This window comes from Amblyomma americanum, chromosome 11, assembly GCF_052857255.1.
Source record: "Amblyomma americanum isolate KBUSLIRL-KWMA chromosome 11, ASM5285725v1, whole genome shotgun sequence".
In the NCBI taxonomy this organism is placed as follows: Eukaryota; Metazoa; Arthropoda; class Arachnida; order Ixodida; family Ixodidae; genus Amblyomma; species Amblyomma americanum.
Genome location: NC_135507.1, coordinates 74,594,910 through 74,608,323, shown reverse-complemented (window position 1 = coordinate 74,608,323; position 13,414 = coordinate 74,594,910). Strand labels below are relative to the sequence as shown.

The window sequence follows — 13,414 nt, the reverse complement described above, 5'->3', positions numbered from 1 at the left end:
GTCGAAATTATTCCGGAGCCCTCCACTAAGGAACCTCTCTCCTCCTTTCTTCTTTCACTCCCTCCTTTATCCCTCTCCTTACGGCGCGGTACAGGGGCCCTATTCTCGACACGCATGGCCGCCGTTCGCCGCCATATTGTCTCTCTGATTGGCTTATTGGGCGATCACGTGCAAGTCACGAGTTTTAAATTTGTGGCGCGAAACTATCAGGCTTCGAAATAGCTTTCTGCCGTGACGTCAAAATGACGTGTACTTGAAGACTGATTTTTAGCACAGTTATATTTTGTGCCGGGTCGGTAAATTTAAATGTCTGTGGAGGAAAAACGAAGCTACAGCTGGCATGGAAGAAAACACTTGGCTCGTTTTAGCAATTTTGAGAAAAAAAAGTTCGTACTGTGAGGGTTGCTTCCTAGAATGTGATTGGCTGGAGGAATGTCACGTGATTCACGTGATACGCAAGCATAATTCAGTGAGGTCAAAATGACGTTTAGTGACGCAAAGGAAATGCTGCCATTGCTGAAAAATGCCCCATTTGGCCGCCATAATTTGAGACGGCCGCAAGATGGTCGAATTATGGTGGACATAGTCGAATTATGACCACACGGATTTATACGGCTGTTAGCTCACCGTAGTTTGGTAGGCGCTTATTTGAAGTAATAAACTGTTCCGAAACATGGTTGTTTTGAATGTAGAAGCATTGAACGGCGTTGTAATGGTACCTCTTAATTAAGCAGCCTTTTAGAGCCTTAATTATCAGAGCGTAATTTTACACCCGCGTGAGGTCTCTAGCTGCGCTCCCGTTTCAAACGCTTCTCTCATGATAAGAAATTATCGGTCCGCGCGGTCGCGGTTGCTACAGCGCGGATATGGCGGCGTCCGTAGCTGCCGTTTGTTGTCACGGGCTGCGAGAAGCGAAGCATTCGTGAGTGCGCCTCAGTGTTTTCGAAGGACTGCCCGGTTCGTGAGTGTGGCTGCCTGGCCAGCGATATATGGTGTGGTGGCTGTGCAAGAAGATTTGCGGCAAGAGGCAGCGCGTGAGCACCTTGGTCTGCCTTAAACATGGTATTGTAGGTGCTCCGGCCGTTACTCTGATCCTGTGTTTCAAGGCGCGATCGGTAGCTGTGAACGTCTGGACACCAATTAGTTCAGTGTTTGCCTCTATTTACACGCTGTCGCTGACCTGATATTCTACTGCGGGAGTGATGAGAGGGTGGCACAAAGGGTTGTCTGCCGGCTGAGCAACATGCTTCCAGAATGTGTTCGGCTTGTCGGCGGGACTGTGCTCATCAGGAAATTGCCATCATCAGTGCATCATCTGTGTGCTCAATTTGTGTGCATCAGTGTCTGTGTGCATAAGGGCAGTTTCTGAAGACAGCGGTGTCAGCAAGGCAGCGTACATGTGCCAGGTACATCGTCTCGAGTATCGATGAGGTAAGGGAAACAGCAACGAAAAATTGCTGTTGACTTTCTTCAGATGGCTGCATGCAAAGTTCATATTGATGGCTGGTGGCTTTCTTCGGGTGTGTAATAACAAGTCCCTTATGTTCCTGCCCTTTTTTGGTCACATGCAAACAGCTGTGAATCTCGTGGCACATTTATTTGTAGCCTATTAAGCGAGGAAGCCTTGCGCAAATAAAAACAGCATTTTAAAATAGTCTTGTCTGTAAAGTAAAACGCACAACGAGTTTTCAGATTACTACAATATGCGGATGTGGGTGACTCGTAGGGCGTCTGCATGTCTATGGTTTTCTTTCATTGCACACAAATGCAATGGCTTGGCATCTGTATTTTGATAAATGCAGTTGCAAAAGCATTCGTGTAGTGAGATTTTAGTGCAGTTCAATATTCTGAGGTAAAGTTAACCTTGGACTTCCCCTACAATGTGCCTTGTAGCAGTTGCCTTCACTGCAACACAATAAAAACAAATATGTAATAATTATTTATACCCATAAGTCTGGCTGTAGTCAAGCTGTTTTCACAGTTTTGTTTTACTTCCTCCATCATTTTGATAGAGATGACCAATAAAATATAACTGTTACAAAAGCAGTTTATTTGAGTAGTAGTTACAGTCATACATGAAAATTTAGTTTGATAATTACAGCCCTGCGATGTCTCGTATTTGAAAGTCTTTTCTCTTGTGTGTATGAAACTTGCATTGCACTCAAGCTCACGCACTAAAGACAGTGTTGATTGCCTTCCAGGTGACATGTGTATAATGTGCCTCTTCGATGCATCACTGCTATCCTAGGAAGTCATGTGCTGAGGAATGCTGCTGCAAGGTTCAACATCATGCACCTCTCAGCTAGAGTGCTTCTCAAGCAAAGAATCATTCTTTGGAAGGGTTGCATTGGATGTCTTCACAGGTGTCAAGTGCTGCAGATATGGAACAGGATTTTTTTCAAAGGCAATCACAACTTGCACTGTGCGACACATTGCATGCATCCGCACTTAGCTGCAGGACTCACTGACATAGTTTTCACCTGTAGTCATGCTATGATCAGTCTATGTAAACATTTTTTGTGCTTCAAGTTTCATTGCACACAGCAAGAAAGCTGTTCAAGTCTGTGATTTTTGTGCTGCTCTTTAAACAGGACCAAATTTTCCTTTCAGTTTCTCACTAGAGTGTGTAATGACAGGTGTGTTTGATGTGTAGACTAGGCTTTTCTCTAATGCTGCAGTTCTTCACGTGACAGGAAGCGTAGAAGAAACTTTAATCCTACCATCTGCAAATTGGCCGGATGTGTGCTTATACACATGCTTTAACGCTACTGAACAGTTGCTAATTCTTAATGTACTGCAATGCTGTGTGCTCTCTTTATGCAGAATGTGCATGTTGGTGCTTTAGTGCAGTGAAACAGAGGAAGTCACCAAAATGTTTTTCTCCTGCCAGCAGAGCTTTGAACCAGTACTTCTCTTTGATTTCTGTTAAAAGTTTGTGCTCCATGACGTGATTACTGCTTCGCTGAAATTTCTTGACATGCACGAAACATAGGGATGTGTATGCAGTCATTTATCACATCTTGCTCAGGGCGCAGTCTGATTTTGTAGGCAACTGTTCGTCCGATAGGAGGTCCCTAATGTGTCATCTGTGTGTGCTCACAGAGCAGAGCAAGCTTTGTCTCCTGACATTTCTTTGCCTCTGTGCCTGTTTTCTACTGTTGCTTTTAAATGCTATGTGTAGTGATACAGCAATCCACTAGTTTTCCTCTGAGCAAAAAGTGAGGCAACTCTTTCATGTTTGCCATCTGCCAAGCTTGTATGAATGAAAGACAAGGCACTGTCTGCTAGTTCGATTAGTTTCGCTGTGTAACGCCCCGCTTTTACCAACCTTGTTGCTGGCACTTTGCTTCTTGGCTGCTGCTAATGCTCTTAGGCAAATTTGACAAAAATTCCAGACAATCTGTTCAACCTATGTTTCTTTGGTAAAACTGGGGCATCAATGGATGCATTGCTATTTTTTTATTCAACACAGGAATCTACTGGATTTGGCACTTCGTGAAATGGGCATTATCAATGTGCACATATACCGCATCACACTTCTTTCACACATTGCAACTTGTCTTGTTACCGGAGAAATCTGCCTCTGTGACCCTGATGTGTGCGGGATTTTACCACTTTTGCTGTGTGGCAGCAGCAATCGGCTCATTACTGTCATTGCCATCACATGTCCTGCAGCAGTCATGAAATTTTCTTTTGTATCAAGAACAAATGTGTTTGTTGTGATACTTTGCAGAAAGGAAGTTTGTTCTACAGCTGACTTGCTCCGAAATTTTGCTTGAGCTTGTAAAAAAAATTTGAAGCAAAGCAATTATTTTTTTAAAACAAGCTAATATTTCAGGAGGCTCAAATTTTGTGCAATATATCTTCCAGTGCACTCAATTTCCACTAACATATTGCAGTTTTCTCTGCCTTTGTATTACAGTTGATTTGTTTAGTCAATAAAATACACCAGTTTCACTTACATCTATCCTGATCACCAGTTTATTGTCTACTTTACCCAGTACTCAGGCCTTCCCTTGCGATTAACTGTGTCAGTGCCACCAATGTCTAATCCCACCTCTGTGTAAAATTATCTATGCATGCGTGGCTGTGCTGATGTTCGGCAAAAAAAAGATGCAAATGACTAAATGCATGAGAAAATTGCATTCAACCCTTTAGGGCACTTTGTACACAACTGCGTACATTGCAAAATAATTTTTCTCGTGGTTTGCTTTAGTTGTCACTGATTTATTCATTTCAATCCCATTTAGCATCCATCGTCCTCTAGATAGGGTGCTTTTTATGGTTGCAGCACATATTTTTCTGGCAGAATACAACAGCATAGCAACTGCTCCAGTATGTATGTTTGTAAAGAATGCCTAGATCAAAAATTGGAATGCTTGTTCTGCTTTGTATTTGGCATTTCTGTTTTGGTTTTTAATGGTGCGCCAGCTGTCTTCAATTGTAATGAATTCCAGGGTTGTAGTCAAGTCTTCAGGCCACATGGTCTGCTTTTGATCCCCGAAGTGCAAAACTCAGTATTCTTGAAGCTTAAAGGGCCTTGAAAGGCTAAAATAAGGGTTTTCCTCACCTCGCAGAAGTTTATAGCATGATGGGTGCCTTGAATAGTCCACTGCACAGCTAAAAAGTGAACCCTGTGGCGTGAAGTCTTCACGTAGGGGTCTACATGCACCGTATCGTTGCAATTCCTACTGCTGACTTCTCCTTTTAGCTGTGTATTGTATGGTGCTGTGAGGATAATTTATTTCGTGTTGAACAATCTCCTGTGGTTTATTAATTATCATGAATACATCCTATGTGGTGCACACATTAAAAAACCTACCGGAAGCCAGTGGCTACCGTCGCTGGCTAGATTGCTTTTTGTGCATCCTGGAGACTTTCATCTTAATAGTACCCTAACCAGAACACTACCGCTGTCTGTATTGGTGCCTCCCATATGTTGTCCCGAGGGCGACATCAACATTGAATGTCTTGCCTATTTTCTGTCTAATCTTACGCTTTTGTTTTTCCTGCCATGTTCCTACCTCTATTGCTGCAATATTTGGCTGTATTAAATTCAAAAAAGCAGTTACCAATTTTATGTGTTCCCCCACTCTTCTTTGTATACTTCCGGGCCTTCAGAGTATGGAAATAAATTAATTTCCTCCTTGTCTCTAGTGCTCCTAAGTTTACTGTCATGTTTTTGTTCTCCTTCAGCTCTTCGGCTCATGGTGCCACTTAGTTGTCTCTTTAAATACTGCGTGCAAGACCAACCGGAATGCTTGGCCCCAAAACACATGTTCGGGCTTTGTGTGACATGTACTAGGCAATGAGTGTGCATACATGAACATTAATTTAAGTTTCTTGAATCATACAAATAAAGCTGCCGCGGTGGCTCAGTGGTTATGGTGGTTGGCTGCTGACCCGAAAGACGCAGGTTCAATCCCGGCCACAGCAGTAGAGGCCTGTGTACTGTGCAATGACAGTTCACGGCAAAGAACCCGAGGGGGTCGAAATTATAGAGAGCTCTCTACTACAGCATCTCTCATAGCTTGACTCGCTTTGGGATCATAAACCCCATAAAACAAAGCAAATAAAGCAAATATCTTGCACATTGCATGTGTCTTACTGTAATATGGTGTCGTCACCGATATTTACTCTCTACCTCTATGTTCCTCCCCTGCCCCTTTGTGGAATAACAGGTGAAGGAACTTTTCCTTATCCGACCTCTCCACCTTTTCTGGCATATATCTTTCTCTCTTACTTGGAAGCTTGCTGTACTGTACTTGATCAGGCATCTAAAGGAGCTGCTTTATTTTATGGTAGGTGCATAACTGTTATTCTACAACGAAGAAACTTCAAGACGCTGCCTGACTCGTGTTGCTTGTGTGGACAGCAAGGGAGGTGAGGCGGCCTGTAAGTGCTCAAGAAAATAATTTTGCCCCACCTCACAGAATGTTTTGCTTACTTGCATCGCACATATAGTGTAGCTGCTTCTGTGTGGTGGTCGTGAGTGTTACGCATTCACTTGAACAAGTAGAAAAAATTTATGCCTTTCTAGGAAGGGAAAAACAAGCAAAATTGCTGACAACATTTGTAATTTTTATGAAGTAATATATGTGCCACTTACATCACAAAAGTGCATGCGTTCAGGCTTGCGAAGCAAAATATGAGTACATCACTGAATATTGTGAGGGTACGCTCTATTCAAATTATGTTGTGTGTGTGTGGGGGGGGGGGGAGTTTTCGCTTTGTTTTATGTTGTTTGTTATTAATGCAGAAAAGAATCTTTTTTCCCCGGCTTTGCACATTTAAGTTGATAATAAGGGATGCGCACTCGGTGTGTTCTCCTTGACGAGATTTACTCCGATATTCCGCGCTTTGCAGTTTCGTTTCGTGCGCGGGTGCATGCAAACATGACTAACAACAGAGTCTGGTGCAACGCGTTGCCTAAAATGTGCACATCGGCTTGCCTTGCCAAGCATGCATTTCAGCACTAAACACATCTTGGAGGCCTTCCAAGCGCACACAGATACAACTCCGCTGCACCCCGCTCTCTGTTAAAGCCGATACCTAGCGATTAAAAGCTTTAGCACCTTTGCTGACCTGACGGTAGCTGACGCGGCGCCTAGGAAACAGTGGGTTTCCGCAGAGTTTACAACGCTAAGTATGCGAGCGTTGTCCTCAGACAGGGACTGCTGGCCTGCGCGTATTTAGGCGCCGTTTCGGGCGCCTTTTCAGCACTGGCGGCACCACTCTAAAAATATAGCTCTCGTTGCTTCCTTTCCTGGCCTGGACGAGATGACTTTTCCCTCAGAAAACTGCCTTAGTCTCAGTTCCTGCATTCAACTGTAGCTGGTAAGCAAATGTGCGAAGCTGTCGTCGATCGTTATAAGGAGCAATGCCACAAAGGCATCATGCCGGCCAAAGCTTTCACTTTCCGCTCCCATTCAGCACGTACGCCATTACGAATACCCTGGCCCCGTTCCTGATGTTCGCCAGCTTCTCTGGGCAACAGTACGCACGCGTGTGGCGCCGCTCGTGACTCGCGGGTACGCCATCAGTTCACCTCGACTGAAAAGTCGTCTAGGCTGCGCCCTCGCTCGCACCGCCGCATCGAACTCGATGAATGCTTTGACAACCGACGTGCGAGTCTTTCGCACTGAGTAGCCTAAGTCGGTCTGCCCTTAGCTGCTGCCGGACATCCGACATGATACTCAAGAGGCCGCAACATATTTCACTCCTTCGCACTGCCCCTCGACGCGTATGCACCGAAGATTGCAACGCAGAGGCTCAGCGCAAGCTCCCGAAGCGGCGTTCTGTTCCGTACTTGGCGCCAATAGTAGCAGACGACGGTATTTATTTTTAGATCAGTTTTTACTTTTTTCTCTCTCTTCACGTAATCAGATTCTGTGGATACGTAACCTGGCACCGCCTTGATGGTTACGTCACGCCAACGTCACAATTTGAACAAAATGGCGAAATGTCGAGAATAGGGCCCCAGGTATATATGAGACAGATACTGCGCCATTTCCTTCCCAAAAAATTATTATTATTAGCTCTACAAAGAGAGTATACAATTTCCTGTTCTATTATTTTGATTTTGTTGTTTTGTATTTTATATATTATAGGTTTTATTTTTACCTTTTTACATTCATTTATCTATAATTATTTTAATTTACATTTTTATATATATTTCTTTTTATATTACGACTGCTTTATGATCAGTATGGTATACGATTTCTATGCTACTGGGTACTTTTCCACTCAGAGTAGCATTCGGTTTTTAGCCTGTTAGCTTTTTTTTTAATTTTGTATTTTTTATGTTATACTGTTTGTTTTATTTTATTCTTTTTATTTATTTTTACTTTATATTTTTATGTATGCTACTACTGCTTTATGATCAATATGATATACGATTTCTATGCTGTTAGGTAATTTTCCATTCGAGTAGCATTCAATTTTAGACTGGCGTTGTTTGCTTCCGACGACACTTCTTTGCTTTCGACGACACGAAAATTTCCCTCACGGTAGCGGTACTTCGCTGTAAAACGTAGCTGCGATCAGTTGTTCTCTACATCCTCGTCTTCATCCATTCAGCAGTTCTCCCAAAACCTCCGCTGCTAGTCTTACGGATGGTAGCGCCATCTGGAACGGAGAAATAAAAGCTGTCGCATAATGGCGTCATAATCGTCGTTAATTTCTAAAAAGTTTTTTCTTCTTTTACTTCCTAATTTATCTCTTGAAAATGTTTCATTGATTTTGTTACCAGGCAGTTGTGCGTTTAATAATGACTTAGAACTTTGCAACTTAATAATAATAATAATAATAATAATTGAACACAGTTTACGCTTTTTTTGCGGTGTCGCTGCAATCTGTAAGCCTAAATTGTGGCCAACTTGGATCGCGTGTTGTTTTTATGCATGAATTCTATGAGTTTCGCAGCTAAAAGATTAAAGAGCTTTACGCAGCGGCGCTGCCGGCGCTGCTCTGCGTACAGTAGCAAAAAGTTGGCTTTCAGTCGCCGACTCGCCGCCGGCGCGTGCAGCGAGCTGTGCGAGAGGAACGCGCTGCTGTGATTTTGCGTGCCCGCGTTTCATCTGCCACAAAGACGACGTAGATCTGCAGCAGTGGATGCCATGATGAGGCAATAAACTCTAAAGGTAAGACAAGGCGAATTTGTTTCTCTCATAAGAAGCCAACTGTAATGAATTGTTCTTAGCATGTTAATCGTCTCGTAGCGCGCGGTCTTGCAGTGCTTTTTTTCCTTGCTGATTGTTACACGATGACACACATTCGCACACGCCATCGCGTTCGCTCTGCTGCCGCCTAGCTGCCGTACGTTTCGAGGCTCCTGATTTTTATACTTCGCCGACGCAGTTCGGCCCACCATGCTTTGACACATGCCGCACCAGTCGCGTCGCTCTTGACAGCAGCGTTCATTCCTGCGATACAGCTTTCAAGCGTTCATATGTAACTAACGGTTCAGTTCTGGCTACCTCTAGAATGTTTTTTGCTGATTTTGTAGTCAGGACACGTGTATATAGCCCGATCGCGTGCATTTTCAGCACTGTTCGTCGTCTGCTGTTGGTGTCAAACTGCGTCCGCGCTGGTTAGTTAGCGACATTTATATTTTTAGTTCGATTGCACGAACTGGCGGGCGTTCGATCTCCTTTTGAAGCATGGCAAGTCTCGGGGTGATTTGCAGTTTTTGGAGTGCATACCGCTTTAAGTTGCGGCCCCTTTTTGTGGTTCGCCCGCGTGTTTCGAACGATCGCTTCACGGCCCAGCTGATTACAGGCTGGGAATGCAGTTGCGGAAAAGTAGTACAGACCAGTCGGTAACGCCGTGCATTTTTCCTTTTTCATAAAGGCAAAGTTTTTTTTTCTCATATTCGAAGTTGTCAAGTGTCACTTCTCGCATGAAATGTTTGCGAGTACTTGCCTTTGGGAAAGAAATCCGCGTTTTTCAGAAGACGTGGCGCCCTCTGGTGAGTAGCGAAAATTAGTCGTCTGCTAGTGGTTGAAATCAAACGCACGCGGGAGATGCAGGCGCAATCTGGTTCCACGAGCAGCCACCTGTGCCTGCGAAGTGGCAAGTAAGTGTGTGTGTGCGTGTGCGTGTGCGCTTGACAGCTGCCACCATCTGTCGAATGCGCCTATCACCGACTTGGAACTGTTCATGCTTAGTAAGAATAGGCGGTTTCATTTTCAACCAGTGAATCTGGAGGAGAAGGGATGTGCAGAGCGGCCTTGGGAAAAGGCGTATTCTCCATCGTTATTATCTATAGGGAAAATTGCTTGCTCGCTTTCAGTGGAAATCAGTGTAGAATTGCTGGAGTGAATGCGTTGTTGCTGCGATATCTCTTTTGAAATAAGTCTGGATGCGAGTCCAGCTGTTTGGGAACAGCGAGCACACTTAGGAGCGGTTATAGCTGTGGAGTGTGTATTGCATGATGAAAACCAAGATGTGGCTAGCCATTCCCATAAAGAATGTTCACCACATTTGCGCTTTTCACATCAGCTTCGAACAAGCTATTTGTACTCATTGGAAATAAAGGATGCGGCTGAAACAAAAATATTTGCATAGTAAAAAAAATAATTGCGTGATGCTATATGCCAACATGCTGATAACCTGACAGCATTTTTGTTGTTGCTGATACCTTTGCATCATATCTGAGTTTAATGTTTAGTATCTACTGATCTTATCCTCTTGATAACATATTTAATATCCTTAATGATTCCTTCACTGATGCGACAGTGGAGGGAATATATCCTCTCTCTCCTCTTTCCTCTGGAATATAGTTCACTGAAATTTTAATCTGTATATTGCTTTCTGGAACGTCTCCAGTATTGACACGCGCAGCTTTGTTTTGCACCTCCAAATTCTTTGCTGAAAAAGAAATTTTCTTCTCAGAAAGATCGTGGGAATTTCGTCTCTCTTTATTAAATAAAAAGTGCTGTAGACGTCTGGGGACTGAAAGCCCTCAGGTGAAGACACAGAAGTGCATTTTAAGATGGTGTGAGACTTGAGAATTAATAATAATAATTAGATGCTCTGTATCAATGGTACAATCTATCCTACTTTATGCAACTTGGCACAAGTAATGGGAAGAAGCAGTAGTTACAATAAATGCATAGAACTTGCCAAAGTATTCTTATAATTTACTTGTATCTTTATTAATTATTTGCACATTTGTACCTTTTTCTGTGAAATGGCTCGTAAGACACTGTTGAAATCATATTCCATCTCACAAGTTAATTGTTTGCAGCACTGTGAAGGCTGCGGCAATCTCACCCAATCAGAACGGCGTTTGCTGCAAAACATTTTTATCTGTGCCCTCACCCCACGCCTCGCGACTCCTCCCCTAGGAAGGAAAGAGCACTAGTGTCCAGCTTCTGCGCACATGAGACTCGATCCAGCTCAGCAGATGCCATATTTACGAATGACTGCGCAGGCTCTCACAGTGCTGTGTTTGTGAGGACTTTCTCTGCTAATTTAACCAGGGAATGAAACGCTCGCTGTACTTGCAAAACACCATCCTGAACTACCTTTTCAATTACTGCAATGATTGTTGGCCCTAATTGGATGACAGATGGCAGTACTGGAAATTGGATGGCAGTACTGGAAAATATTTGTGAGATGAAGTGTAACAGTGAGAAAAGGTGCATTATAGGCCTATAAATTGGCTTATAAGTCTGTAAGAAAATGTCTAGAATTTTTATTTATTTTCATGGAGTGAATGCACTTAGCAAAAGCGAAAAATTATAGAATATGTACTTAATTTTTTTTTGCCGATTACCCCAGCAGATTGAAAGATCAAGCTGAAGAAGCAGTATGAGAAGATAGCCACGATAGAATGTAAGTGCCCCCCCCCCCCCCCTCTGTGGACTGTCGGTTGGAATACATTTCTGCAGTTATGTATTCCTACCGAAATGCTGCAATTTAAAATTTTTCAAACAACTATACTGTGTGGCAATACCTGATGAAAGCAGCCACATTGTGCCTGTGCATGGCACATATTGAAATGCAAAGAAGAGTAGTGAAGTCACGAGATTTGGCATAGCGCACCCTTTCTTTGTGTTTTCTTTTTTTCAAAATTCTAACAAAAATGAAAAAGTAATCTTGCCCAAGGCTGATGTGCAGTACATGCATTCTTCCAAAGAATAATATGCTCTACTCAGATGTACTTAAATCCACAATAAAGCTTGAGGGAACTCTTAAGCTTCACCGTAAAGCTAAGATGCGATAGCATTAATGAGTTCCTCCGGTGGCCTGAGGTCCTCTTTGCATATTGCTTCGCAGAAACAGCCATTTCTACTTTACGTTCATATATCAGGGGGGGTCGTGAAACCACTTCTGGCGCACAGGTGCAGCGGTTAAACGATGCACCACTGCCCTGGAAGGTGGCTGTTTCAAACTCAGCTGCCAGTGTAGCTCGTTGGACCCTGACCTACATCTGGTGATCAATCATTAACTCACGTGCTATTCGCCATGGTGGGCAGGTTGTGATGACATCACAGGGTCACGTGACCTAGGTGGCAGGTGGGCCGCCTGCTTTTTCGCTGTTGGTGCTGCTGCCAGATTTTCTGCTCAACAGGAAGGAACCTTAACGCTGTCACGGTAATGCCTGGCCCGCCCAGTGTGGCGTAGTCGGAGCTGTTGCACAAGCCAGCGAGAAGAGGACAGGTCTCTTCCTCCTCACACCTGCACTTTGCTCCTCCTTGCCCTTGAGATTGTCTGTAGGTTCAGTTCAGTGCTGCCCATCCAGAACAACAGAAGCAACCGTTTAGAAAGCAGGCATCGCATTTCTCAGTCTCTTTTTTGCACTTCAGTAAAAAGTAAGCGCTCCGTGATGTATCAGCCTTTCTTTGACTCTGCACCTGCTGTACTTAGCTGAACTATTGTCATTCTATATAGATGCGGCCCTAATTAAAAAAACTAAATAATATTACCCGAGTTTCCGCAATGCTTTGGAGAGAATTAAGTGGTATTGGGTTATTCAAGCTATGCCAAGACTAAATTGCTCAAACTGCTATAATTTTGCCTGAATTCACATAATACGTATTGTGCCGTTGTCATTAAATAAAAGTTTTGCAGGACCCTTATGTTTTAATGCTATTTATCCTTTATGTAATGCCCCATTCCTGAGACGTTTGTGGTATTGACAGTAAATAAACGCATCGAAAGTGTAGCATTGTGTATAATCTACTGTGCACAGTACAAGACAAATTCACTTGCATGGTATGCAACTGTTAGTTGCACTGTCTTGCAGCTATTAGTTGAACGGTGCTGTTGCAGTGGTGCATGTTTTGTAACAGCTTCTGTGCCAGGGCTCATTTGCTTGTCTCGTTCGGTTTCCTCTGCTGTTGTGGTGCTAAGCACTAGTTGTCATGTTCAGAGCCTGGTCATGTCAAATGCATTTCAATTCTCACAGTACGCAAAAATGGCCGTGAATGGAGAAATTGGCGCTCTTTAAAGAACTGGTTAGTGTTCACAGTGGTGGTGGCGAGCCTTCTGCTATCACCCAGTAGCCTTGGGATTCAAAGTCCCTCATTATTGTTTTAATTTTTAGAGGGACTATAGAGAGAGCCTCTCCCAGTGTGGTAAAAAATCAATTATATGATAACCAGCAAAGGAAGCATTTATTGATGATAAAAGTTGTGTCTAGCAATGGAACACTTTGCTCCCGCTACTCTGTTTGGAATTAGGGTGTCTATACTGAAAGAGGGACTCTGTGGTCACTGTTTGAAAATGAATAGCGGCATAACCCAGCCTGACATATCTGCAGCCAAAGAACTGTATTAATGCCATTGAAGTTTGCTTGTGATAACAGCTGATGGCGGTACTGCCGATGTTTATCTTGCTTTTCCAAGCTTAATAAAGCTCTGTTTTCTCTGTAAAGATATTAGAACGGGGTGATCTATCGATACAG

The 13,414-nt window shown here is 43.4% G+C and overlaps 1 protein-coding gene and 1 long non-coding RNA gene across 4 annotated transcripts in view; both read left to right on the top strand.

Moving 5' to 3' along the window:
* The first annotated feature begins 595 nt into the window (after positions 1 to 595).
* Positions 596 to 5,150, top strand: LOC144109925 (uncharacterized). The gene is made up of 2 exons (XR_013309650.1): positions 596 to 1,431; positions 2,202 to 5,150. It is a non-coding gene; the product is annotated as an uncharacterized LOC144109925 (long non-coding RNA).
* A 3,358-nt stretch (positions 5,151 to 8,508) lies between these two features.
* Positions 8,509 to 13,414, top strand: part of LOC144110727 (uncharacterized) — a 41,939-nt gene continuing 37,033 nt past the window's right edge. The window contains exons 1-2 of one of the 3 annotated variants that reach the window (XM_077643798.1): positions 8,509 to 8,642; positions 11,287 to 11,340. The gene's annotated coding sequence lies outside the window, so the exon portion shown is untranslated. The remainder of the gene's footprint in view (positions 8,643 to 11,286; positions 11,341 to 13,414) is intronic. The other 2 variants (XM_077643795.1, XM_077643797.1) reach the window with 2 other exon arrangements.